This window comes from Podarcis raffonei, chromosome 1 (assembly GCF_027172205.1).
Source record: "Podarcis raffonei isolate rPodRaf1 chromosome 1, rPodRaf1.pri, whole genome shotgun sequence".
Classification (NCBI taxonomy): Eukaryota; Metazoa; Chordata; class Lepidosauria; order Squamata; family Lacertidae; genus Podarcis; species Podarcis raffonei.
The window spans coordinates 105601603-105627473 of record NC_070602.1 but is presented as its reverse complement, the minus strand read 5'-3'; the positions used below and the strand labels follow the sequence as shown (position 1 = coordinate 105627473).

Genomic DNA, 25871 nt, shown 5'->3' with positions numbered 1-25871 from the left:
ACGCACCTAGTTTTTAGAGGAGGAAAACAAGAAAAAAAAATTCTGAACAAAACAGTGGATGTATGATTTTTGTGGTTCATGCTGTGGCCACAGACATGATATGTGATTTGACGGTGAGTTTGGGGTAGCCCAGTGCAAAAATCCTGAGAATCCATGTGGATCCGTGCTTTGTAACCACGTTTTTGCGTCATTGCGGCCCAACGCAACAGTGGATGTGTGTTTTTTAGGTGCAGGCTATAGCCATGGACATGCTATGTGATCTGATGGTGAATTTGGGTGACCCAATGCAAAAATCCTGAGGATCCATGCTTTGTAACCACGTAATTGATAGTACTGTAACCAGTCAGTAACCTGTCTCCTTATTTCTTCCATTGGTTTCAATCTGGGTTCCCTCCCTGAGAAGTCCAACAAGTCTCCATAGGTTGCCCACTGTCTATCCATGTTGCTTCTCTTGATGTAATTGCTTCAGTTGGCGATAACTATAGGGGTGTCTTCCTTTCCAGCAAATTCTTGTATTTCTCAGACTCTATACAAATTCCTCCTCTTGACATGATTCATAAAACTCTTATTTATTTTAGCTTTCCCATACCAAATACATGCCCAATTCTAAGAGGATACCCTTCTAGTAGGACAACTCTTCAGATCTCTTCATTTACAGTGCTAGTAACAGGGGCAGCTAGAAAATCCAGCCGTTTGCAGGAGCCACACTCTAGTTATCATTCTGTATCGGTTTTGAGGCTTAACCCTAATTAACTTTTAATTCTACAGTGATACCAAACATGCCAGACAGAAGCATTGCAGCTCAGCATTTTCCTTGAATACAAAGAAGGCCACAGGAGATACCGTACTTTCTGTGTATTGTGGGAGCCAGGGTGGGAGCCAGAAAGCCCTGGCAAAGGTTTGTAGTGCCACCTGGTGTCTTGCTGACCCAGTGACCAGCATGTCTGTGCCTTACCATGTATTTGGATTGTATTGACCTTAAAAGGAGTTGTGTTTCCTCTGGGCAGTGTTGACCCTATATGGTGTGGGTGGGTTTAAGCTTGGCCAGATTAGGTAACATGAGATACTGGCAAGCAGCCATGCGGCTGGAGAGAACAAAGGGTAATAAAGTGACCGGACTGGAGAGGAGAAGATGTCTGAAAGAGCTGCTCCATCAGTACAAGGAAAAATACTAGCTCTCTGCGTCTTTATTTTATGCTTAAAATAAGCGCCATTTGTAACGGCTGGCCCGACAAGTGGTGCCCCGTGTGAGGCTGAATAAAAGATTACGACTGAGGTTTTTAAAAGAGAGCTAAGAAGCAAGATTTGAAGCAAACAGTCTGGGCCAGACTGTGAGAAGATTTTTGATCCAAGCAGTGGATATTCATCGACTTACCTCGCCTGGAAAAGGTTTCAAGCGCTATTCATCTACGGATCCAAGGTTAGTCGATCCCTTAAATATTGATTTTAGAAAAATGGGCAGCTCTTTGACTACTCCCCAACAGAAATTTTTAAAAGACTTAAAATTTCTCCTCTCCTGCAACAAATTGGAAGTTCCTGAGGGAGATTTGATACAGCTCATTCTGGCAATTGATGAACATTGTCCCTGGTTTCCTGCAGATGGGACTTTGGAATTAAAACATTGGGACAAAATTGGAACACATTTTCATGGGCTTCCCAGCATTGATGTTCGGAATTTAAATGCATGGTGCAAGGTTCGATATGCTATGGATTCTTTATCACCAAAAAATATCTCCATGGCTGCATTGCCAACACAAGCTTCAGCTTCTTTAATTCAGCCTGCTGTCCTGCCATGTGTTCCAACCCTTGCTTTGCCTGCAGCCCCAGATCCCAAACCTCCAGACTGCATTTCCTCACCAGAAGACCCAAATCTGCAAAAATACCGTGGTCTGGCTGGAAATGATCCTGCTCTTCCAGCAGCAGAAACAGCTACCCCATTGCAACGTGCAGTACTTGCCTGTAACTTAATTCAGGATACTGCTCTTGCTGCTAAACAAGCAATGAGAAAAATCAGGCTGATTACAGCAGTGAGTAGCCAAATTGAAAATCCTGAAGCCATACAAATAATTATCAAACAATTGGCCTTTGAAAATGCCACTGAGGATTGTAAGGTTGCGCTGCGCCCGATAATACACCTTCCTGCCATTGATACAGCTACGATGCTACACATTTGCCAGTCTGTTGGTACAGCCACCCACAAGGCTCATTTGCTGGCAGCAGCACAAAATAAAAACCAGCCTGTAGCTATCAATACAACGTTTCCAGCATGGCAAACCAAGATCACTGATACTTCAGTGTGGGTAGAACAGTGGCCTCCACCAAAAGGAAAAACTGCAGCAATGGCACCATCTCGTTTCTGAACAGCTTATTTCTGAACAATTGACTTTGGCCATATTGAATCATTTTCATCCCACTGGATCCAGCAGACAGGAACAGTTTGCTTTTACATTGCCAGTATATAACAATTTGCAATCCACCCAGTGATATCAGTGGATTGTTCTGCCACAACAGCATGCGGAACTCCCCTACACTTTGCCAAAATTTTGTGAATGAAGCATTGAAACCTTTCCGCATGCGCCACCTAGAGGTGCTGAACACAAGCTGCATCTGGCAGTATTTGCTACACCATTGTTGTCAACAGAAAATTTATATGCTCAGATGGACAAGAAGAAGACTATCTGCATTATAGAATGCTTACATTTACCTCATACCCCTTTGAAGAACATTCATTCAGTAAATGAATCCACATCAGACAATTGTTATCAAAGGACGCTCACGTGGTATAACTTTGAGCAGTTTTGATGTTGCATCAATTTATATGCCATTTTCACAGACCGAACAGCAGCATTTATTGATCACAAATGCTGCCATGCAAATTGTTTTGGCTGATTCTATAGGTCATCATTTTAATCCTCCAAAGGATGATCGTTTGACAATTTCTGACACAGGTCACTTATGTTTTGACAAACCTTTATCTCTCACACCTCTCCCCTCTGCACTAACCCTTCTCACGGATGGAACGAAAAATAGGGGGGTGGTGACATGGGAAGAGGGAGGAAAATGGAAAAGGTTATTTACCTCTCCACAGACTTCTGCCCAGCGAGCAGAGCTAGCGGCTGTGATTCTTGCCTTTCAATCCTTTCCTACTCAATCTTTCAATCTTATTGTGGATACTCAGTATGTATATCGCTTTTTGCTATTTTACCAATATCTTATATAACTCCTTCCTTGGATTCTGACTTGTTTTCCTTGTTTCTTGCCCTGCAAGCCTTACTTCAGCACACTATCCGCTGTTTCTAAGTCATGGGTAAACCTACGCGTATCAAAACTGATAATGGTCCAGCATATATTTCTAAAACATTTTCAGAATTTTGTATGTTGTGGAATGTGAAATTAACTCATGGTATACACTTTAACTCCATAGGGCAAGCGATAGTGGAAAGAGCGCACCTGATGTTCAAAACACTATTGCTAAAACTGCTTGGCGGCCGAAACATTCCAACAGCACTCATTCCTTCAGCTGTTCACCAAGTTCTTTTTGTACTTAACCTTCTCTTATATCCAAATACTAGGACCCATACTCCCGCGGAATTGCATTTTAGGAAGGAGGAGGCACTCCCCCGCCCCTTGGTGGTGTACAGACGCTTGCCTGATCCCGCATGGCATGGACCTGTCCCGCTGATCACGTGGGGACGAGGGTACGCGGCAGTGGATGTCGAGGACAAGCCTTTATGGGTTTCAGCTCGATGTGTGCAGCCATGGCAAGTCCCTTCAACTGCGGAAGTGCTTCCTAACCATTTGCCTTGCCATCCTTTGCTGCACCATTATACAAGGAAGAGAAGCAGACGACACAGTCCAGTTGAAACCACCATATTTCACCTTATTGGCTGGCAAGCAGCAGTCGCCTGAATCCTACACTGGCTGGCAGTATTCACGGCTCAGCCACTCTCGAACTGTAAGAACAGTGTTGTTGAATAAGACTTTTAAGGGTGAAAATTATCATAAGATATGGAGGAATAATAATTTTGTACAAGTTATGATTAAGTTTACTAGTTTATTGCATGCTTCTAAATGTTGGGTATGTATGCCTGCCCCCAGTTATTTTCAACTTAAAGAGGGGAAAGAATCATGGGGCATATATCCAAACTGTCAATATACATTGAAATTCATGTTTAATAGCTCTTGTTCTCTTACAGGAACATACAGTGACCAATCTCAGTGCTATAGAAGTGACACCAGTGCATGGCTAAAAACTAGAAAAGAAGCCTACCATGCAGCATGGAATCAGAATTCTTATATTCTTAGCTTCCGGATGGAAGTTGGCTTCGACATTTATTGATTTTAGTGATTATTATAGTAGTTATTTGCATTATTTTGTGTTGCTATATACAATGTATTCATTCTTTTTGTGTTGCTATATACAATGTATTCATTCTTTAATTTCTGTATGTACTGCATGGTTCTCCAGTCCACGGCCCGCTTCCGGTGTCAAAAGAGTCGCTTCTCGCGCTCGACAAAGCCATTGGTACTGATATATATGATTATGCTTAAAATATAAAGAAAGAGGGCATGTGGGAGCCAGGGTGGGAGCCAGAAAGCCCTGGCAAAGGTTTGTAGTGCCACCTGGTGTCTTGCTGACCCAGTGACCAGCATGTCTGTGCCTTACCATGTATTTGGATTGTATTGACCTTAAAAGGAGTTGTGTTTCCTCTGGGCAGTGTTGACCCTATATGGTGTGGGTGGGTTTAAGCTTGGCCAGATTAGGTAACATGAGATACTGGCAAGCAGCCATGCGGCTGGAGAGAACAAAGGGTAATAAAGTGACCGGACTGGAGAGGAGAAGATGTCTGAAAGAGCTGCTCCATCAGTACAAGGAAAAATACTAGCTCTCTGCGTCTTTATTTTATGCTTAAAATAAGCGCCATTTGTAACGGCTGGCCCGACAGTGTATAAGACGAGGGTTTTTTTACTCTAAAATAATGTTAAAAAATGTGCCTCGTCTTATACATGGATAGTGAATGGTGGGGACAGGTGATTGGCTGCAGCTAGGAGCAGGAGATTTGGTGGCTGATTGTTGGCTGCTAGAAGGGCTGTTTTGGATTGGCTGCTGGTGCTCTAATTGGGTTGGTGGTTGGTTTCTGCAGCAAGTACTACTGTGGATTGGCTGTCGCTGCCACGATTGGCGGCTGCTGTTCTGGGACGTGCGTGATTGTCAGCGGACAGCTTTTCTCAGTCGGGTTAGCGATTTTCTGCTAGGGAAGGGTCTGTTGGCGATCGGCTGTCGCTGTGGCAAGTGGAGTTGGTTTGGCGGTTGCTGGCGATTGTCAGCATCGGTGCTGCGAGTGAGTGATTTTCGGCAACCCCCCCCCAAGCTGTACAACTCTGGGCAATTCCCCCCCAACTCAACACCTCTGAGCCATCTCCCCCCATTTTCTTAAAATTGAGTCCCCCAAAATAAGGGACGTCTTATACATGGGGGAGTCTTATACACGGAAAAGTACAGTAACAGCAATAAAATGCTTAGAAAAAGCAGTAGGATAGCTCTCCCACTTCTCATGGTCAGTATCTTGTTTATTTGCTTACGTAATTTGCATCCCCACATGCCTTCGAAGGGTCTACCCTGTGATCGTAAAATAAGTACATTAATAACAAATCATATGGTAGAAGGGTAAAACAGAGAAACAGTTGTTACAGACCATCACAGTTTGAAATTGAGGCGAGAAATTCATTAACACAATTGGCACTTTTTTCTCCAGTAAAACAATGATCCCTGATTTAAAAAAGATTCTTATAAATACACAGAAAAGAAGAAAGATATATTGGAGGCCTCAGTGTATAGTATAGTGGTGAGCACTGTTGCTTTGCACCAGCTATAAAACGCTTTTTTAAACCCGCTGTTTACTGCTGAATCAAAACAAGTGTTACCCCACAGAAAACCCAATGGGTGTTTGTTCAGATTCAGCAGTAAACAGTGGGTTTTCCCAGGAAAAGTTGTGTAACAAAATAAGAATCTCTCAGACTCATGACTAGAAATCATGAGGCAAATGGAAGTGTGGATGAGTCCATGCGTTGCAGGCAAAGCATGTTGACCTCATTGAACAGCTGTGTATTCAGAATTATCTGGTGTTTTGGGTCATGAGACAACAACAGTAGTTGGTACTGGATATGTTTGCCACTGCTCTGCGTTGCTCTGAATCAAATATTACCTTTATTCTTATATAAAGAATGGGGTGTTGTTTGGTGAAGGTTTGTTGCGGGGTTTGTTGCTGTTGGTTTTTTGTATCGTTACTTTAGATTTTTGTGGCGGTTTATGTGGAAATTGTTCGGTTTGGTTTTGTATCTTTAAATGTTTTGTTTATTGTTTATGACTACTTTTTATGTTGTGGTTATGTGTTTATTTTTTTATTTCATGTTGTAAGCCTCCTTGAGCACAGTTTGAGCGATGGAAAGCTGTCATACAAATAAAATTATGTGTGTATGTATTATATTGGGAAACTTAGTGGTATTTACCATTAAGAACTGAAAATGGAATAGGTTTTTCGCCCTGCATGCTTGAATGTCACAAGAATCCAAGACTCTTTCTGCAAGCTTCTCCCCTTAAAACAAAATGCAGTGAATGCTATCACAAACAATGATTTATTTTTTTCCACTAGCACAAGCCAAGGCAAATATTTTTGAGACTGAGGCATAAGCATATTATTTATGTAGATTTCCCCCCTTATTCTACCCCAAAGGCTCTTGTGATTTAAAAAATATTCTTATCCCATTTAACTTCACAGCATCAGGCTGAGAGATACTGCCTTGCTCAAGGCTATATGGTGAGCCATCAGTGGCTTAGGAGAATTTGAATCTGGGTTTCCCACATCAAAATCCAACAGTATCTCTACTGCGTGAATATTCCAAATGCTCCAGGCATGCAAAGTTTGTGTCTGTATTTTTTGAGGGGGGTGGGAGTGAGGGAAAACCATGTTTGAATTATTTCCTTCCCCCGAGCCCCGAAAAACCCCTTGCTGTTCAAAGAGATCTAGCATGCCAGGAAGAAATGGACTTCCTAGTCTTTCTGGTGCAGTATTTTCCTATGTGCTCAGGGAGTTTTTTGTGAGAAGGTAGTCTGTGCAGACTACCTTCCCACATCTGCACAGCCTGATGTCTCCAGTCCAAATATATGTGATATTGGTCTTCATGCTTCCATACAGGCAGAATAGAAATGTTCACCCATTGGCATGCAACATCTTCTGAGCAGTGTGTAAACAAATAATGATGTAACTGAGAGGCTGCATCACTTGGTTGGAAAAGATGATCTCATGAGTATCGACTAATTTGCCAGCCTTCAGCCTTCCTCTGTCTCCCTAATCAAAGGAAGCAGCTGGGAAGAGATGTGACATTTTAAACCTTCCACTGCCAAAATAGAATCTAGTGAATAACACTGCTTCGCTTTTGCAGTGGGGCAGAAAAATCATTTGAGGCTTTGAGAGTGTTTTGCATGCACTGCCTTCATTTTAGCACTGGCATTTCCCACTCTCACTTTTACCATGAAACCAGCTCCTGAAGAGCGGCATTGAAGACAGGACAAGCCTATTTGTGCTGACCACCATTTTCCTTCTGCTGGAGATGGCTCCCTGCTTTGAGTCAAAACTAGACATTGTGTAGGTGCAATTAACCTGCACATTTTTAGACCCCAGAGTAATCTTCACAGTCTTTTTGATGGTGAGAGAGAGAATGGAAGAGCATTTGGCCATTTAACCTTCTCATTCAGAGGGCTTTATAGCGTCAGTGCTGGGCCATAGAGAGGCAACAACCATACAAAGTGGATACTATTGTTAAAAGTGAGCCAGTGGCTGGCCTGGATGAGTGGAGTCACTGTAGACCCCTAGGAGCATTTCATTGACTAGGAACACTGTAGTCTTTAGCCCTAATGCGACTCACCATGTGGAACAGCAGTATGCAGGTGTGTGGGTTCCTGATTTCTCACCCTGACAATCTCCCATTTCTCCGCTTCTCTCCTGATTAATGGGGAATTGGGGTAGAGGGTTCCTATTCAGCGAAATCCTCAGGTGCTTTCTTACGTGTTTTTCCTTGTAAGAGAATTTTGGGTATTGAATGGATCTTGTCTGAGCACTCAAGTTTTCATTGGGCTCATGAATTCTGTGATACATGCCAGCAGAGGCTGTAGTTTGATAGCACCTTGTTGCTGAGGTGTGGAAACAGGTGCTGTATCTCTTGCTATGTTCCCTTCCCTATCCTCCCTACTACTATAGAGGATTCAAGAAAATAATTATAAGAAGAAAGGAAGAGCCTTGCTTAATCAGACCAAAGGTCACTATAGTCTAACATCCTGTTCCCATAGTGACCAACCAGATCCCTATGGGATGACCGCAAACATAGGAGGCAACTCCTAGGGTCCAAGCTCCCTTTGGTCCCACCCACCCGCCAATAAAAGATTTGAGGGGGCTGGGCTTACGTGCCCCCCACAAGTTGGCACCCTGAGTTTAACAACACTCCTCTGCATGCATGCTTTGTCGGTACTTAATCAGCATGATAGAATCAACACAAATTAAAAACAAAACAGAATGTCTGTTGGTATGAACAGAAAAGGCTGAAGTTGCTTCTCCTATACAGATTCAAATACATGTGGCTGTGGACTGCTCTGGTCTAATTTGAATGGGGGAAAGTGGATTAACAGCTAAATAATGCTCAAATGTGGACAAGCTCTCATTTGCTCCACCTGTTTCAAGGGCTGCATGCTTGTGCATTCCACACAATGTTACTTAAGAATCACTGAAATAATGTACATGCTTTTCAGAAGCAGTTAAAAAATATGAGTTGATTTTTTTATCTGAATTTGCTGGATAGCTCTATCCAAGCAATTTCTCATTATGGACCATACACAACAACATTCCTTTGCTTAGCCAGCACTTCAGATGAGAGGAGGTATGCCTTCTTTTGTTCTGTTACCAATGGTAAGCAACATGACTGCCAAAACTCTGCCATCTCTCTACAGGAACATTCATCATACACACAAAAGTTTGTTTTTGCCTGTAAGGCGCTATTTTCAGGGGCTGGAGGAAGAGTGCACTTGAATAAGTTCTTTACAATGTGATGCTTAGTCCTGTGTCATATCAGCAACGGGAGCCAATTCATACTTCCTCCTGTCACATGGCAATGAGAGTCAAATTTATTTGAATCCCTTTGCCAAGTTAAGCAAATGGTGTGCAGAGGTACAACGAGGTGTGCAGAATGCGTTCTGTTGTTTGCAATGGGGGCAGACCGCAGCTTGGTGTTAAGAGCACCTGCTTTACATGCAGAAAGTCTGGTGTTTCCATCTATGGCTGGGACTGGGAATCTCCCATGTCTGAAACCCTGGAGAGCCACTGTCAATCAGTGTGGACGACGCTAAGCTAGATGAAGCAATAGTCTCACTCAGTATTAGATTGCTTTCTGCGCATTGCATTTCTTTAAACCTTTTATGTAGGATGCAATTCTATGTTCATGTTCCTAGAGTAAATTCCATTGAGCTTAATGGGACTTATTTCTGTGTAGATTCATGTTTACTAGTTAAGCTAAAAAAAAAAAAAGTTTTAACGTAAGAATGTAAGAGCCCTGCTGGATCAGGCCAAAGGCCCACCTAGTACAACATCCTATGCCTATGAGGAGCCCCAAAAGGGGGACCTGAGCAAAGAACACTCTCTCCTCGTTCAGAAGCATACTGCCTCTAACAGTGGAAGTAAAACATATCCACTGTAGCTAGTAGCCACTGATAGCCTAATCTCCACGAATTTGTCTAACCATCTTGTAAAGCCATTCAAGTTGGTGGCAATCACCCTCTCCTGTATGGTACCATGTGGCTGGTGTGGTAAGCTGTTTAATACTGAGTATGGCAAAGAATTCCAACAACTCCTGCAGCCAAGTTGGTGTCAAATGTATCTGCTTAACGTTGGACCACATCAACAAGGCCAAGAGCGGGGGCTTGTTGTCTGAGCAGCCCAGGACCTCCATACACACTGCCTAAGCTTCTGCCCCAGGAAGGTAACTTTGGTGCTGCTAATGCAGCGGCCTGACTTCACCCTCGGAGGTGCACTCCCATTGTCTCTCGAGGCAGAGGGATGCCAACAACAATGACAAGGAGCAGTATGCCAGGTAAGCTGTATCAAGGATGGGGTCCCCTTGCTTTGGGACTAAAGTAGGCAGACAAAAGGAAGCACACTGCTGCCTAAACTACTGAACGGGAGTAGATGAGTGGGAGGAAGGGAAAGGAAGGGGTTTACCAGGCTGGGCATATAATAAAACACTAGAACTGGTCACTCCAATGTTTTGTGCACCTTTCTTAGGAATCTCTGCAACTTGGTCTTTGTAGCATCAGTCAGTCCATCATTTGGCCTGTATTTCGACCTGTGGGACAGAACAGCATCCTCCTAACAAAAGAGGAAACCCTATCGTCCCTGAAAATAGAGAAAACCTCAGGAAACACCAGTCCTAGAACTTAGAACTAATTGCCATGATTACTTGGTGTACTTATTATTTCCTGTTCTCGACCCCAGTGGCAGGTATGTGACACTCAACAGTGGGGCCATCTCTGTTGCCTTTATGGCGCTTATTGACCTTCCTTTTTTCAACAAGCATTTTAAGTGGAGATCTTTATCCTTCTCTGTCTTGATATTGGATTTGAAACTGTTTCTGCATGTGAAATTGCTTTTCATTGGGGTTTTTTTCAGAAATAATTCTATTTTTTTCATTTTTTTAACTGTGAAATCGCTTCAAAACATTCAGTAGGAAGTGATTCGTAAACGGGATCAAAATAAGATAAGTTAAATGCAAAAACTGATTCTATCCACGACTATCGCTCTGAAATACCTGCTTTTTTATATTCATGTCATGTATCGAATGCTCATGTTATGCTGCAGACATGGCATGATAAGAGTGTTTCTATGAGATCTGAAATTGCCTTTGTGGACTAAGCACTGTGGCCAGCTCTGAGTGTACCCTTGCCGGCTTTACTTTTTTTCCATCAATGCTGTGTCCCAATATTTGTATACAGTGGATGCTGTATAGTCTGTATAATCTTGTCTAAAGTATGTGCCACATGTTTTATTATCTTCTTGTTATTCATTGAAATGTTTGCAATGTAGGAATGTGATGCTGATTATTATTAAATGCATATTAATTTTTTTCCTTAGGCATTACAATTTAATATGATTGATAGCTTATTTCAGCATTTTTAATTAATAGATAGTTTTGTTGGGGTTTGGCATTATTTCTTTTTTCATTTCCTTTTTTTGTAATTGTCAGGTGCCTTTTGACCGGCTGTCTATTGCAACGAAAAGTGTGGTGCAAACATAAAGAGGGAAATGAAATAAACATAGGCAAGTGACATTAACTGTCTTCAGATGATTATGCCATGGTTGGCATGGGGATCCTATGGCCCCACAAGATGGATCATTTGACACATGGATTGGTTGGTAATGTGCCCCCTCCCAACACACGTGTGTGTGTGTGTGTGTGTATCCCCCTCCCACCATCCAGTCATATGGAAGGGCCACAGCTTAGTTGTTAGAGTAACTGCTTTGCATGGAGAAGATCCCTGGCTCAATTTCTGGCATCACCAAGTAGGTCTGGGAATATCTCCTGCCTGAAACCCTAGGTGGCTGCTGAGCTAGGTAGACCAGTCATCTGGTTCAGTATAAGGCAGCTTCCTATGTTCCTAACTATTGTTGTTGTTTAGTCGTTTAGTCGTGTCCGACTCTTTGTGACCCCATGGACCAGAGCACGCCAGGCACTCCTGTCTTCCACACAGTTTGGTCAAATTCATGCTGGTAGCTTTGAGAACACTGTCCAACCACCTCATCATCTGTCGTCCCCTTCTCCTTGTGCCCTCAATCTTTCCCAACATCAGGGTCTTTTCCAGGGAGTCTTCTTTTCTCATGAGGTGGCCAAAGTACTGGAGCCTCAGCTTCACGATCTGTCCTTCCAGTGAGCACTCAGGGCTGATTTCCTTAAGAATGGAATGGTTTGATCTTCTTGCAGTCCATGGGACTCTCAAGAGTCTCCTCCAGCACCATAATTCAAAAGCATCAATTCTTCTCAGCCTTCTTTATGGTCCAGCTCTCACTTCCATACATCGCTACTGGGAAAACCATAGCTTTTGGCTCCAATCCCAGATTGATTGACAGCCCTTTCTAGAAAAACAGATTCTCCATCCCTGTGCTGCCATATACAGTATATGGTCAAGATGGGGTTATTCTGTTCAGAAGTAAAACAGTTGCATCCCTGTGTGTTGGGCATTTCCATTTCTACTCAAGGAATATTCCTAAGTAATCTTACTATCTGATGATTCATCCAATATTAACATTGACTGATTACTCTCCTGGCAAGAAACTAAATGCACAGTTCTGGAGAATGACTTGGGAGTCTGTCTGCAGGCCAGAGCAATCAGGTATCATTCGTGCTGTGTTTCCCACACTTGGGTCTCCAGCGCTTCTTGGACTACAACTCCTATCACCCCTAGCTAGCAGGACCAGTGGTCAGGGATGTTGGGAGTTGTAGGCCAACAATAGCTGAGAAACTCGGCATTAATGTATGTTCCGTTCCCTTTGGTAATATTGTAGAAGAGAAACTGGAAATAAATATGCCTCCTGGCCGCACTACTAGTGATCTATAGAACAAGCATCCATAGTCTCTTGATCAAACAAAAATCCATCTTTCATTTGTGTTTGAACAAAGACCCCACTGTGTCCTTCCATTTTGTACAGCAGATACAGTAAATACTGAGCAGAAAGAGAAGAAAGAGGTTGCCCTTTTGTTCCAACACATTCCTTTAAAATTTTACTTATTTAATAGTGTTTAGTGCTTTAAAAAATTGTTCTTCTTTCTAAACTTCTTTGTAATTGATGCGTAATTCCATAAACTTCTCATGTCTGTCTTCAGCCTTTTTTCCTGCTTTTTTACGTTAGCGTAACTTGAAAGCAAATCTGTGGCAAAAGATGAGTTTCTTACATGTATATAAGAAATATACATCAAAGCTATATTTTGTAGACTAACAATGCGTAGTTCACTGTCCAGGTCAGTTTGACAACGTTTTTTATTTCCTTTATAGATGCAGCAAGCTGAGTAGATAAACAATGGATGGCAGCTTGCTACCAAAATAGATTTCCCCCAATAACACATTTGTTACCTTGTGTTATGTAAATCCTAGTTGGCTCGAAGTTTAGCTCCATTTGATTCCTTTCAGAATGCTCTTTTTGCACAGTAGGTTTGGAAGTCATTACTTTTTTTGAAATTAGTTTTGAGTCAGAAGATGTATTCAGTGGGAGACTGAAAAGGGGAATCACACATGGAAGTATTTGGTAGAGGGGGTAATAACCCTTAAAAAAAGTATTTATAATTTTCATTTATATACATTACAATAATTGTTCAACAAACATTCTGACATTTCAAACTTTGACTTCCTTCCTTCTCGTTCTGTGGTTCTTTGCATTTATTTCATCATTTCCTGCATACTCCAAATTATCTTAATTTATTCTTTTCTTCATCTATTCTCATATCTATCTCATATACCAGTACATTTTTGAAACTGCAAGTTTTTACAATAATCCTGCCAATGTCTTGATCTCTTTACAGTTTGTTTGTAAATACTCAATAAAACATTTCCATTCCTTTCTAAAGACTTTATTTTCTTGATTTCTTATTCTTCCAGTAATTTTCGCCATTTCTGCATACTCCATTAATTTGTGTAGCCATTCTTATCTCGTAGGGACTTCTTCTTCTTCTTTCCATTTTGGGGCAAATAACATTCTTGCAGCTGTAGTTGCATACATAAATAAATTTCTATACTGCTTAGGTGGTTCTGATCCCATAATTCCCAAGAGAAAAGCTTCTGGGGTTTTTTTTACAAATGTTATCTTAAACATCTTTTTCAATTCATTATATATCATTTCCCACTTTTATATTATATATCAATTAACCTCACTTCAAGACCACTACATATGAAAAATGGTACCTTCTTTCTTTTTACATTTCCAGCACTTATTCGATTTTGATTTATACATTTCCATATTGTCCGTTTCATATCCTTTTTAAACAAGTCATTCAAATGATGATCTTGTAACCATGTTGTTAACATCCCTGATAAATCTTTAAACACTTTTAGTTTAAATTCTCTACCCTCTTCTCTTAGCAAATTTCTGTCATACAGTGGTACCTCGGGTTACATACGCTTCAGGTTACATACACTTCAGGTTACAGACTCCGTTAACCCAGAAATAGTGCTTCAGGTTAAGAACTTTGCTTCAGGATGAGAACAGAAATCGTGCTCCAGCGGCGCAGCAGGAGGCCCCATTAGCTAAAGTGGTGCTTCAGGTTAAGAACAGTTTCAGGTTAAGTATGCTATACATTCCCCCCCCCCCAATTATATGGTTTGCAAAACATTTATATACTTTCACCTTTTCATACCACAAATAAGTGTGCCAGCCAAAAATATTATCGTGAACTTCCAAATCTAAAATATGCAGATTCTTCAATAAAAACCATTCCTTCAACCAGCACAGACAAAATGCTTCATAATTTAATCTCATATCCAGCAGGGAGAAACCTCCTCTCTCTTTCATATCTATCAGTATTTTATTCTCGTTTTTCTCCCTTGCCAGATATATTTAGAAATATCTTTTTGCCATTTATTAAAACAATCTGTCTTGCCAGTCACCGGTATTGGTTGAAACAAAAATAGCATTATTGGTAATACATTCGTTTTTATGGTCAACACTCTACCCAGCAGTGAAAGTTTCATTCTGCCCCATATTTGCAAATTTCTTTGAACATCCTCCCAAGTTTTCAAATAGTTCTCTTTATACAAATTTATATTCTTTGCTATTATCCGTACACCTAAATATTTACCCTTCTTTTCAATCTTTGGACCTGAAATATATTTTTAGTTGAGAAATAACCCTTCTGCCATAACACGGCTGAAATAATTGGGGAAAGCTTTGGGGAAAGGGCTACTATATAAATACTCCTAATTCAGCTGAGTTTATATAATGTGACACTCCCAGGATAATATATTCATGCTGTATAACAGCAGGCATTCTGTTTTAAATATAACCACCTAGTTAGCATCTATAACATCTAGGGATGAATCCAGCAGCAGATTCATTGGCTGTCCACTATCTGGAATGCAAGCAATATTCCTGGGTATATTTTACTGTGTGATGTCCACATTCACTTATATATGGCTGTATTTATCCTTTTTGTTTTGCAAGAGACTCCTATGCCACAACCCCTAAATCCACAAATTCTTCTTTGTCTAACCATTCCAGCCATGACTGGTCCTTAAACATGCTTGCATGTCTGTGTGGGACAAGTTTCCTAAAGTGTTTTGCTTTTTTTTTTTTTTGTCAAAATACAAAAATGCACATTCTCTATTCTCTGTGAAATGGAGCATTGCAGGATAATTTGATATGGATTATTCTTCTTGCTTTACTGGGCTGCTCAATTAAATACTCTTTGAGTCAGTGTAATAATGTTGCCTTTCACAGATGGTTTTGTTCAGCCATAGTGTCTTGTCTGGTCTATAGATTTTTTTTCTTATCTCCTTCTAAGTCTCGTATGTTTCCCACCATGCAGCAAATAGCAGCTTCACAGTATGTGGTTTTAATGGAGGGAAATGGCGTGAGGGGAAAGGGTTAACCCTAGTCTTACAACTGCTTACAGAGCAGCTTTTTAAAACCCTGTTCTTTTGCATCTTTATTTTTCTCCTGCCTTTTCATTGCCATGATTCAAAACTGAAAGACTTGTTTTTCTTCAAGTTTTGTTTATTGGATAACTTTTTAGATCCTAATAAAACATTGATGGTACTAACCCCACGGGAGGTTTGGGTACAGCAAATTTATTCAGTTCATATTTCCTGACAACGGCAGGGATCTGATGTAAAATAAAATGCCTAAGACATATGTATCTGATTTTCTGATGTTCTGGAGTTCTGTCAATAGTGGTTTGGGTCATATTTCTTTGCTCCATCACTGAGGCTCCCACAGAGTTCAAAGCTCATCGGTGTGTTTATATCTCCAAGCAGTGCCTGGTAGTGACTACCAGAGACTCAGGTGCATTTACACTAAATTTGAATGGGTTGGCACTGTGGCTTGGACATGTGCGTTGTTGAACTATTGAGCAGTCTCAAATTGTGCCTCTAGCTTTTTCCAGTGGGAAGCTTTTGTAGCAGTGGTTGGGCTAATTTCAAACTCCCTCTTCCAAAAGGTCCAAGAGATCAAGAGGCTTGAGGGAGAGAGAAAGAGGGAGAGGAGTCATGCTAGTTGTTGGGCAATACCTGTTTTTATTTTTGATATTTACACCAGCAATTCTTGTGAATAGACTGCAGGTTGGGCAGAAAGCCCACTCCGTATACTGGACCCAGAAAATCCTGTTGGCACCTCATAGCTCAGAGAAAGCACAGACAGCAACAGCCAAAGTTTGGATTCCCCCCCTCTGAAATAAGCCTAAATTTGCATATATAAAAATATGAATCGGCATAGTCAAATGTTGCGCCCCAAGTCTTTTTAATTAGCTAGCAATTGCTCCTGCTTTCAAGGTGGCACATCTCTTGGCTTCACCTTACAGTTTTCTGTAGAGGCATTCCTGGATTCCAGTAGACAAGCCTTTGCTTCCAGGCAGCCTCATGTTTAGGCCAATTCCATTCTTTTAAAAGAAGTGACCAGCTGAGGAGTAAATCGTCTCGAGACTGAGATGCAAAGCATACAGTGGGGCAAGAGAATAGGTCACTTTCAAGCTGGTCTCAGTCTGTTCCTGCCATCCTTAATAGACAGCTCCAGAGCAACCCTTTCTCTAGGTTACAATTGATGGACACATTCACCAGCCCTGTGTCCTCTGCTTTACATCTCAAATATCTTAGGGCTTGCCTTTGGAAGGAACTTGTTATGCGGAACTGGATGTGCACTTTTTGACTGGGTCTCTTGAAATTCAAATGTACCAACGCGGCATTACTATTCCATCTCACCCTGCTCCATCCATCACAGTCAGTCTCTTCCTTGTTCATGTTCTCCTGGGCCTTTACCGTTTTGTCCCTGAAATGGAAGATGTCTCATGTTTGCATGAAAAAAAAGCTTGCATTTTAATTCAAAACCTCTCCCTCCCCCCATTTTCTTGTTTATTTGTGTGTGTTTTTACTTCCACTGTTTATTTAACTTTATCCTCCTCCTCTCTTTTTCTTCCCTTTCAATATGTAATCATTTGGCTAAAGGTAACGTTAATTTTGGATAACTGAGTAACATGTTGTTTGTTTCTTGACCATATGCCACCCACTGTATTACTTAGGCCCACCCACTGTATTACTCTTAGGCCCCTCACACCTTCAATCCAGGCCTGAGAGAAGGTTTTTTTGCAATGAGGGAGAATGTGGTGCACAAATGCCATTTTCGGCATCAGCCCATGTTTATCGTAGTGTATAGTTGTCCCTTTTATTTTTACATGGACCAATTTAGAAATAATAAGCTGTGTGGTAATGAGAGCCCAGGTAAGCTTGGGTTTGTTTGTTTATTTAGGCTGCCATCTCCAAGCTGCCCATTCTGAATCATTAACTAAAGCCAGTTCTTCTCTAGAGTAAGTCATTTGAGGACAGAGGGTTAAATGTTTACTAGATCTCCAACCCTGTTTTAATAGGAAACATCCCTCTATAGCATTTCTATATATGTAGGCACTGACCATTCAGTTCCTGATGTGTTATTTATAGCAGCCTTCAGAAAGGATGGCACTTGAATTGGTTATGCTGAGAATGTGGATGAAGAATGCATATTGGAGATAGAGAAGGTGAAGGTGTGGATTTGCAAGACAGTTGTCAGCCTTGCCACATAAGGCCCATTTTCTTTCCCATGTCACTTGTCTAAATTTATTCATTTTCATTATCACTGGAGGTTGCTTTTCCCCTCCTTGTGAAGTGACTCATGAGTCCACTGATGTCAATCATAGTCTTCCCACTAAAGTAAATGGATTTTGGAAAAGGTTTGTGGGTCGTGTTTGTTGCTTGCTCTCCCTTGGATTGAAATTTTGTGAATTATTAACAGTGGTTCCTTCTTGGACTTCATAGATGATTGACAGAACATGGATTATGTACCCCAGTGAGTTGACAAATCATATATATGCAGCTTTCTTGATGCACATCATTAATGCAAACCCACAAGGTATCATGGAACAGGGTTGTTTCTTTCTTGCATGCTTAACTAATTTATTAACAAATATCTGAAATATTCCCTTCAGAGGGTGACTTTCCCATGACAGAACCAGGCTATTTATATACAAAAACAAAAGAAATGAGCCACCAAGATTTCTTCTTAATTTGTGCTTAGTGCCTATGAATTTGGTATAGATAGTCATAAAGGGAAATGCAATCTGTGTCTCATTTAAGATAGAAGTCAGTTTGGGGCATTATGGTATCTTTCATGCTCAGAGAGAATGTGGGTTTAGGAAATAAGCTGCTCAAGTTGTCAAACAGCTGCTGCCTCTGTGTGTGTGTGTGTGTGTGTGTGTGTGTGTGTTTAAGGATATTCATATATATATTTATTTTCATGTAAACTCCAGATTATTAAATACTTCCCTTATCTCTTCAGTGGGTGTAAACTTGGAAGGGACATTTTCTTGGACATGAGCACCAGGCTGGATTACTGCAATGTGTTATACATGGGGCTGCCTTTGAAACTGTAGCTAGTGCAGAATTCAGCGACCAGATTATTGACTGGAAACAGGGGGTCTTGAACATATAATGTTCATGGCATGACTGCACTGGATGCCAATAGTTTCAATTTGAAGTGCTGGCTTTGACTTACAAAGCCTTATGTGGTTTCAGGACCCCAGTACAGTGGTACCTCAGGTTACATACGCTTCAGGTTACATACGCTTCAGGTTACAGACTCCACTAACCCAGAAATAGTGCTTCAGGTTAAGAACTTTGCTTCAGGATGAGAACAGAAATCGTGCTCTGGCGGCGCGGCAGCAGCAGGAGGCCCCATTAGCTAAAGTGGTGCTTCAGGTTAAGAACAGTTTCAGGTTAAGTACGGACCTCCGGAACGAATTAAGTACTTAACCTGAGGTACCACTGTACCTTGCCATTCACTACATGAACCTATATGGACCCTACATTTATCATCTGTGCCCTCTCTGAGGGAAGTTGGCGGGTGACACAATAATAGGCCTTTTCAGCAGGGGCTCTCCCAGGTCCTGACACCATTGTTCTCATCAACGAAGGTCCTGGCACCATCATTATCAACTTTTAGGTGCCAGTCAAAAACGATCCTGTTTACCCAGGCATTTTGGTTCTTAATCAGGATATATGGTATGATGATACTTTTGCCTGTTTTGGTGTTCATCTTTTAGAAGTGTTGGAGTAGGATTATTCCCCAGGCTAATCCAAATTCTGTGCCAAGAACAAATGAATCCTGCAACCCATATGAGGTATGCAAATTAGGCAGATTTGCATATATTTTCTTATTTTGTGCATTTTATTCTAATTCTGCAACACATGGGTTGGACAAAGGACTTTTTAGAGCATGACAGTTTTATCATTTAAACCATGGCTAACCAACATGGGCCCCTCTAAATGTTGTTTGACTGCAACGCACATCATCCATGACCACTGACCATGCTGATGAGAGCTGAAGTCCAACAACATCTGGAGGGCACCACATTGGCTCCCCCTTATGTGGAAACATTCCTTTTGCCCATTCATTTTTCTGCCTCTTGACATCTCACCAGACCTACCTATTTCCAGGCTTAATCTACGCATTTATTTAGACTGAAAAGCGACATCATATGGTGAACTTTTTCGAAATGTTGAGTTGTGCAGACAACTTGCTTGCACAGAATCACATCATATGCATAACCTTGCTTTTCACCCCCCCCCAAAAAAGATAAATTGAGGACAAAGGAGTAGAGGTGGACTTAGGGGAGCACAGCCAGTTCACCCACAATGGGCTCCAAGCCGAGAGGGCGCTGCAGGAGGCGACACAACAGTGACTTAGAATCTAAGCTGAGAGGTGGTGTGCATGTGCCAAATTTTGGCATTGCACTGAAATTTCAGGTCCCAAAGTCTGCCACTGAAAGGAGGGTACTTCTTCACGCACAATGCATAATTAACTTAAATAATTTGCTGACAAAAGATGTGGTGGTGGCCTCAAGTTTAGATGGCTGAAAAAAGGGATAGGACAAATTCATGGACGATATGTTTCTCATGATAGCTAAGCAGAACCTCCTAGTGCAAGGGCAGTATGGCAGCCGGAGCGCCAGTTGCTCAGGAACAACAGCAGGAGTGGTCTCTTGCCTTCAGGTCCTGCTTATGGGCTTCCTAGAGGCATCCAGGTATGTACTTTGTGAAACAGGGTGCTGTATCCTTACATTCTTATGCAGAGATCCTTTAATATTGAACAATGGCACACTGTTGTGCCAGATGGGGAAAATGTGGTGTTTAGCAGTCAAGCGTAAACGGTATGTAAACCAAATAGTAACAAAAACTGATGTGCTCTAGAGCAGTTTGACTTCCTACGGAAAGGCAACGGGCATAGTTTTAACAGGCAACATGGGACCTAGATCACCAAATTGCAATGTCTAGGTAAGATGGATGGGAGAGAAGCCTTCCTTGATAGCTTTTTGAAAACACAGCCTTATCCTATTTGAATTCCCCCACTTCTTTCTCTGTCTCTGGAGAATGATTGCTGGTGATGCAGTTCAAAGTGAAAGCACTGGGGATCTCTTGGATGTTGGGAATAGCAAGACCTCTGCGAGAAATGCTGATTAATCTGAAAGGGGAAATGATAACAAATGGAACCTGACTTTGACTTTTAAGAGGGCAATAAGTCGTTGGAGGGTTTCCTTAATGTGCCCTGGGATGCCAATGACTAGCAGCTGTTCAGATCTCATTTCCCTTCTGGTCTAACTGCGTTCTCATCAGCAGCACATTAAGCAGAAACGTACAACTTGGGTCTTATGAACAGAAGGGAGCTTTCCCAGCATATCTGGCTCAACAGAATGCTCGCAAATGGCAGAAAACTTGGTTTCTAACATCTGTTGGCATCTTTGCTGGGCACAGCCAGCTGTTGAGGCAGAATATTTCGTGTGCTGAAAAAATGAATAAAAGGAAAAAACAATGAAATCCTTAAGCTCACAAGAGCCTTGCCATTTCACACATGTGAAAAAGTGTTCACTCATTTCTGCAAAACCATTCAAATGTTTCAAAAATAGATTTGAGTTATTTTTAAAAATTAGCACAATGTCAATTTCAGTCGCGCTATTGTGTCTGTTTTGTGCACAGATGTCTGACGGATGGTGGAAGTATCTGCTGCTCTGCCAAAGGAAAATGTTACAAGCTTCTGGGATATAGAAAGCCAGAAAACAAATCCACTTTTTAAAAAAAGAAGAAGGGGGGACTTTATTTTGACTTTGAGGAGCAGTGTTTTGATGGTCTCAGCCAAACCTTGTGAAAATGCTGTTGCCTTGTAAGCGTCCTTAATTCCTCTGAGGGTAACTGAAGTTGGATGTGTAAGTAAATATGTAAAACAGGCTCATGTCGTGTTTCTGGCTCTTGCATTGTCTGTGAATGCTCAGTGGAAAGAAATAATGTGAATAACTTATGGCTGCTCCAGGAATTCCTTTTAAACGTCCCTCCCGGCCACTTGCTCAGGCTGACAGCATGTTGCCACTACCCTGCGTGGTAGCCAGGGGTGCCAAGTTGAATAAAATATGCGTGTGGGTGTGTCAGGTAAGCCCTGCCCTGTGTAATCGATCACAAGACATGGCACACTATTTGAATAGTAATGCCCATGAACTTGGGAGTGGGAGATGGCCCCCTCAAATATTTTATTGGGGTCTGAAGGGACCTTGGTCCCTCGGAGTTGGCTCCTATGATGGGAGCTCAGTTGCTGTGATGGGCAACAAAAAGCCAAGAACTCTGTGTGCATTTGGTTTTAGCAGGATATTTGCAGCGCCATGCTGAAACCGCCAGGTGTGCACCTTCAGTATGAGCCAAGCAGAATACCATGCAAATGGGCATTCAGATAACTTTGGATGCGCCTCCTCCCCAACCAAATGCAAGTTAACAATGTGTGGGCTGAGTTGGTGCCTATGGCAAAATGAATATGTGGTTGATTCATTCATTGTCACTGGAAACCCCAGACCTTAATTCCCCCCTTCCCAATTCAAATTTGCAAAATGAGCCTTGTGTGAAAGATGAAAGGCAGCAACAAATGGGTTAAAACAGAGGACTCGGAATGTGGATTTGCTTCCTGAAATAGAAAGGACTTACAGTGTCGTGCACTAGAGGTGCTCTTTTCTGGCTGAGGTCAGATATCTTTAATGAGAGCACACAAGGGCAGATGCCCGTGGAGAGATGAAAGTGTGCTGACATGAAGCGGGTAGCTATCTAGGGAAGGATAGCAAAAAGGCAGAGGCCAGCCCTAGTGGGGAGCAGGTGGAGTGAGGCAAGGGGGAGCCCATAAAAATGATTTGAGCTCATGAAGTCAGTATTCCAAAGAGCTGCCGTTGGTACAAATGGCTTCATCCCATATCCTGGGAAGTGTGCAGTTTGAGTCCATCTGTGGTCAGCAGACTGGAAGCTAGAAAGCTGCTAACAGAACTGGGAAATGTTTAATACAACGTAAGAAAAAATATAAAAAACAAAGACTCTGAAAAAAACACCAGTGGCTTCACAGATAACCTTTAACTGTGCTTATTCATTTAGAGAACCTTAAACAGAAAGGGTTGGGGTATGTTTGTGCAGGAGCTTGACTTGACAGTGGTTGTCCTTTGGGTCTGCTAGCTGCAGCTATGTAATAAACAAATCACCGAGCCAGACTCAAAAACAAAATATAAGCTACCTACCCCTCCCTGCAAATGTACAAAAAACCCAAGCCATACATTTTCACAATACTTTCGTGGAAAATGTTATTGTTAATGATTAACTTTCTGAAACATTTAGCAGTACGTCAGCTTCAAAGGCAAATGACTTAGGACTTATTCTGATCTTGTTTGTATTGAGACATATTTAGAACAACCTGTCCAGAAGACAATCGGATCACAATCGGGGCAGTGAGTTTAGGATGACTTCTAATTCTGTTTGCAGTTGAAAGAGCAAGTCATACAGTTTAATTGCTCAATGTTGGTATCATGCAACATGATTGGATGGGTGTATTCCCTCTTCTTCTAAAAGGGTAACTTCTGCAAACTTTGCAACAAATATATGAACAAATGACCCATATAATTCTGAAGTGAACTGCTCCATGCTCCAAGATATAGGATAGACTGTGATGTCTTGATCAATTATGCACCATCCTGAGGGTGAGATACAAATGGGATATTGCTGGCACCTGTATGTCTTGAGAGACATTGGAGTGTGTCTCCAGGGGTGAAATCTAAACCACTGAAGAATCACAGCGCCTGCTGTGACTGCAGAGAGTGACAAGACTCACCTCTTGGCCTTGCTGGTGTGGTCCAAAGCAAGGAAGAGCAATACATTTTGCACCAACTTGGCTGCAGGTTGGAGGCGTACGCCTTCCAGCTGTCTTAGGGACTCTACACCTGATTTGTGTAGGGTTTACTCCTGAGTCTTTTCTTCTCCCAAAGATGTCCTGCAAGGCAGCATCCCAACAAATGGGATAAAGACATAACTAATAATTCTTGACCAAAGGTTATAGGAATGTCACTTGCTCTTGGTCACATAGTAATGGTAAGGTGATGGTGTGATTACTACAGCTTCTGGGCTAGTCAAAAGGGTTAGCCTGCCATTTCAAGAACCCCTAGACCCTTTGCTGATGCACATTACCCACTTCATTGCTATGACTCTTGAAATCTGGCATGATAAGTAGATAGCATGTCATGCCCTGAGGGAGAGGATTTCCAGGAGGAGTCCTGCCCCTGTAAATATTTAATAGAGATTTCATCTTGTAACTCTTGTCTGCTCACTTGCATATTCTGACTTCTTGTCCCTGAATGGTTGGTTAGCAGCTACCTCCCTAATTATTGAACCTTCAGCTCTACTTGTATGTTCTTTGCTGTGTCTTGGGGACGGGGGTGTCCTTGCCGTCATTGCAAGGAAATTGCATCTAGGAATAACAGTGAAACGTTAGACAAATTAAATATAGGCAGCTTTATGTGTCTGTAGCAAGGGGAAATAAAGCATCAGTAGCATAACACTGCTATTTGGACCAAGTGAAAGTTACACCGTAGTGAACTGCTATTGGAGTTTCAGAGAGTGAGCCAAAGAAGGGGGCAGGAGGAATTAAAGAGGTCTTGCTGAGAAGAAGGGCCTGGCGGAAGTCCATCTGCAGTGTATAACGTATTAGGTTTCCACTTGAGAGGCCCTTGAGGATTGGGATGCAAACCCCCTCCCTCCCATATAAATATATCCTTTGCAGCCAAACCTCATAAACCAGGCACCTCAATTTTATGTGAAAATTGCTAACCACAGAGACACCAGGTTATTTATGGAGAAGGTTTTCTTGGCTTGTGTTTAGAATAGAGCTGTGTTGTGCATTTTAGCCATCTTGGGTTTGTGCTTAGAAAAACAAACCCAGATGTCTCTGTTTAGTGACCACAAAGAGGCAGAACTAGACACTTTAATGAGGAGAGCCTCTTGTTCCCCTTCTGTGGTCAGTTGGGGGTTATGCGTGCAGGGGATACTGAAAGGAGGAAACTGGCAGATTGGACAGGTTGTGTGTGCTTTACAGCACCTGCTGATAGATCCCTGCAAGTGCATGCCAAACAATTTTATTATGTCTCTTTCTCCCCCCCCCAAAAGCTGGGCATTTGCAGAGGAGAATGGGCAGGCATGGGAGGGGTTCATTCCTCATCTCACCTGACAATCCTGCCCTGCAAGTGCCTCTCACTCCTGCATAAATCTTTACCTTGGCAAAATTTGGGGTTGGCAATATAATGTCCTGTTCTGCCCTTAGAAGAAGGGCCCTGCCAGAAAATGCATTCTAGGTGGTCTGTCTATTGTGACCTATTGTTATATTTTAATGAGAGACATCATGAGAGGTAACTCTGCCTCTAGGGTAGTTTTGTGCCAATTTCTCTGCCTTCACTTTTTTAAAAAAAAACAAGTCTTAAAGGGAATAATTATTTCAAACACATTTAAAAGTTTAAATAACTATATGACACAGCAATGTATTTCTTTCTTTTCTTTTTTACTGGCTTCTGGACCATACAATATGCCACAAATATTGGCAGCTCTCAGCGCTAACTCTGATTTGCATGTACACAGGGTGCTTGTCTGCTCCAGTCCCCAGCTTGACAGGCAACTATCTCTCTCCTCTTCATCTGTTTTTTCCTTCTTGAAGTGGCTCAAAGGGAAAGGTATGAGTGTGGGAAGATGCAGGAAGCAGCGGTGGCAATGGATAGCACCTCTCAGGTGTTCAGATTAGCAGAGCGGCCCCTTCTTGGTAGTTCCACTGCCCTCAGAAGCTTGGGGATGGTGGTGGCTTGGAAGAGGGCAGTCTCTATGGCAGCCCCCAAATTATGGGACTCCCTCCCCACAGAGGTGCATCTGGCACTTTCAGTATACAGCTCTCACATAGCCTCCAACAATTGTGGTGCAATCTACACACATATGAAAAACACTGTGAAAATACTTTTTGAAAAAACATTTTGAAAAATATATTGAATTTGCCATAGCTTATCATCGCCATCTAGTGTCAAATTTGTATATTGCACTTTGCAACATGTTGTTGTTGTTGTTGTTTAGTCGTTTAGTCGTGTCCGACTCTTCGTGACCCCATGGACCAGAGCACGCCAGGCACCTCTGTCCTCCACTACCTCCCGCAGTTTGGTCAGACTCATGTTTGTGGCTTCGAGAACACTATCCAACCATCTCATCCTCTGTCGCCCCCTTC

At 42.0% G+C, this 25871-nt stretch overlaps 1 long non-coding RNA gene across 1 annotated transcript in view; it reads left to right on the top strand.

Moving 5' to 3' along the window:
• The window catches only part of LOC128422846 (uncharacterized), a 28439-nt gene extending 6899 nt beyond the window's left edge, over positions 1-21540 (top strand). The window contains exons 2-3 of the long non-coding RNA XR_008332611.1: positions 18086-18179; positions 19369-21540. This is a non-coding gene — a long non-coding RNA (uncharacterized LOC128422846). The remainder of the gene's footprint in view (positions 1-18085; positions 18180-19368) is intronic.
• Positions 21541-25871: the final 4331 nt, after the last annotated feature.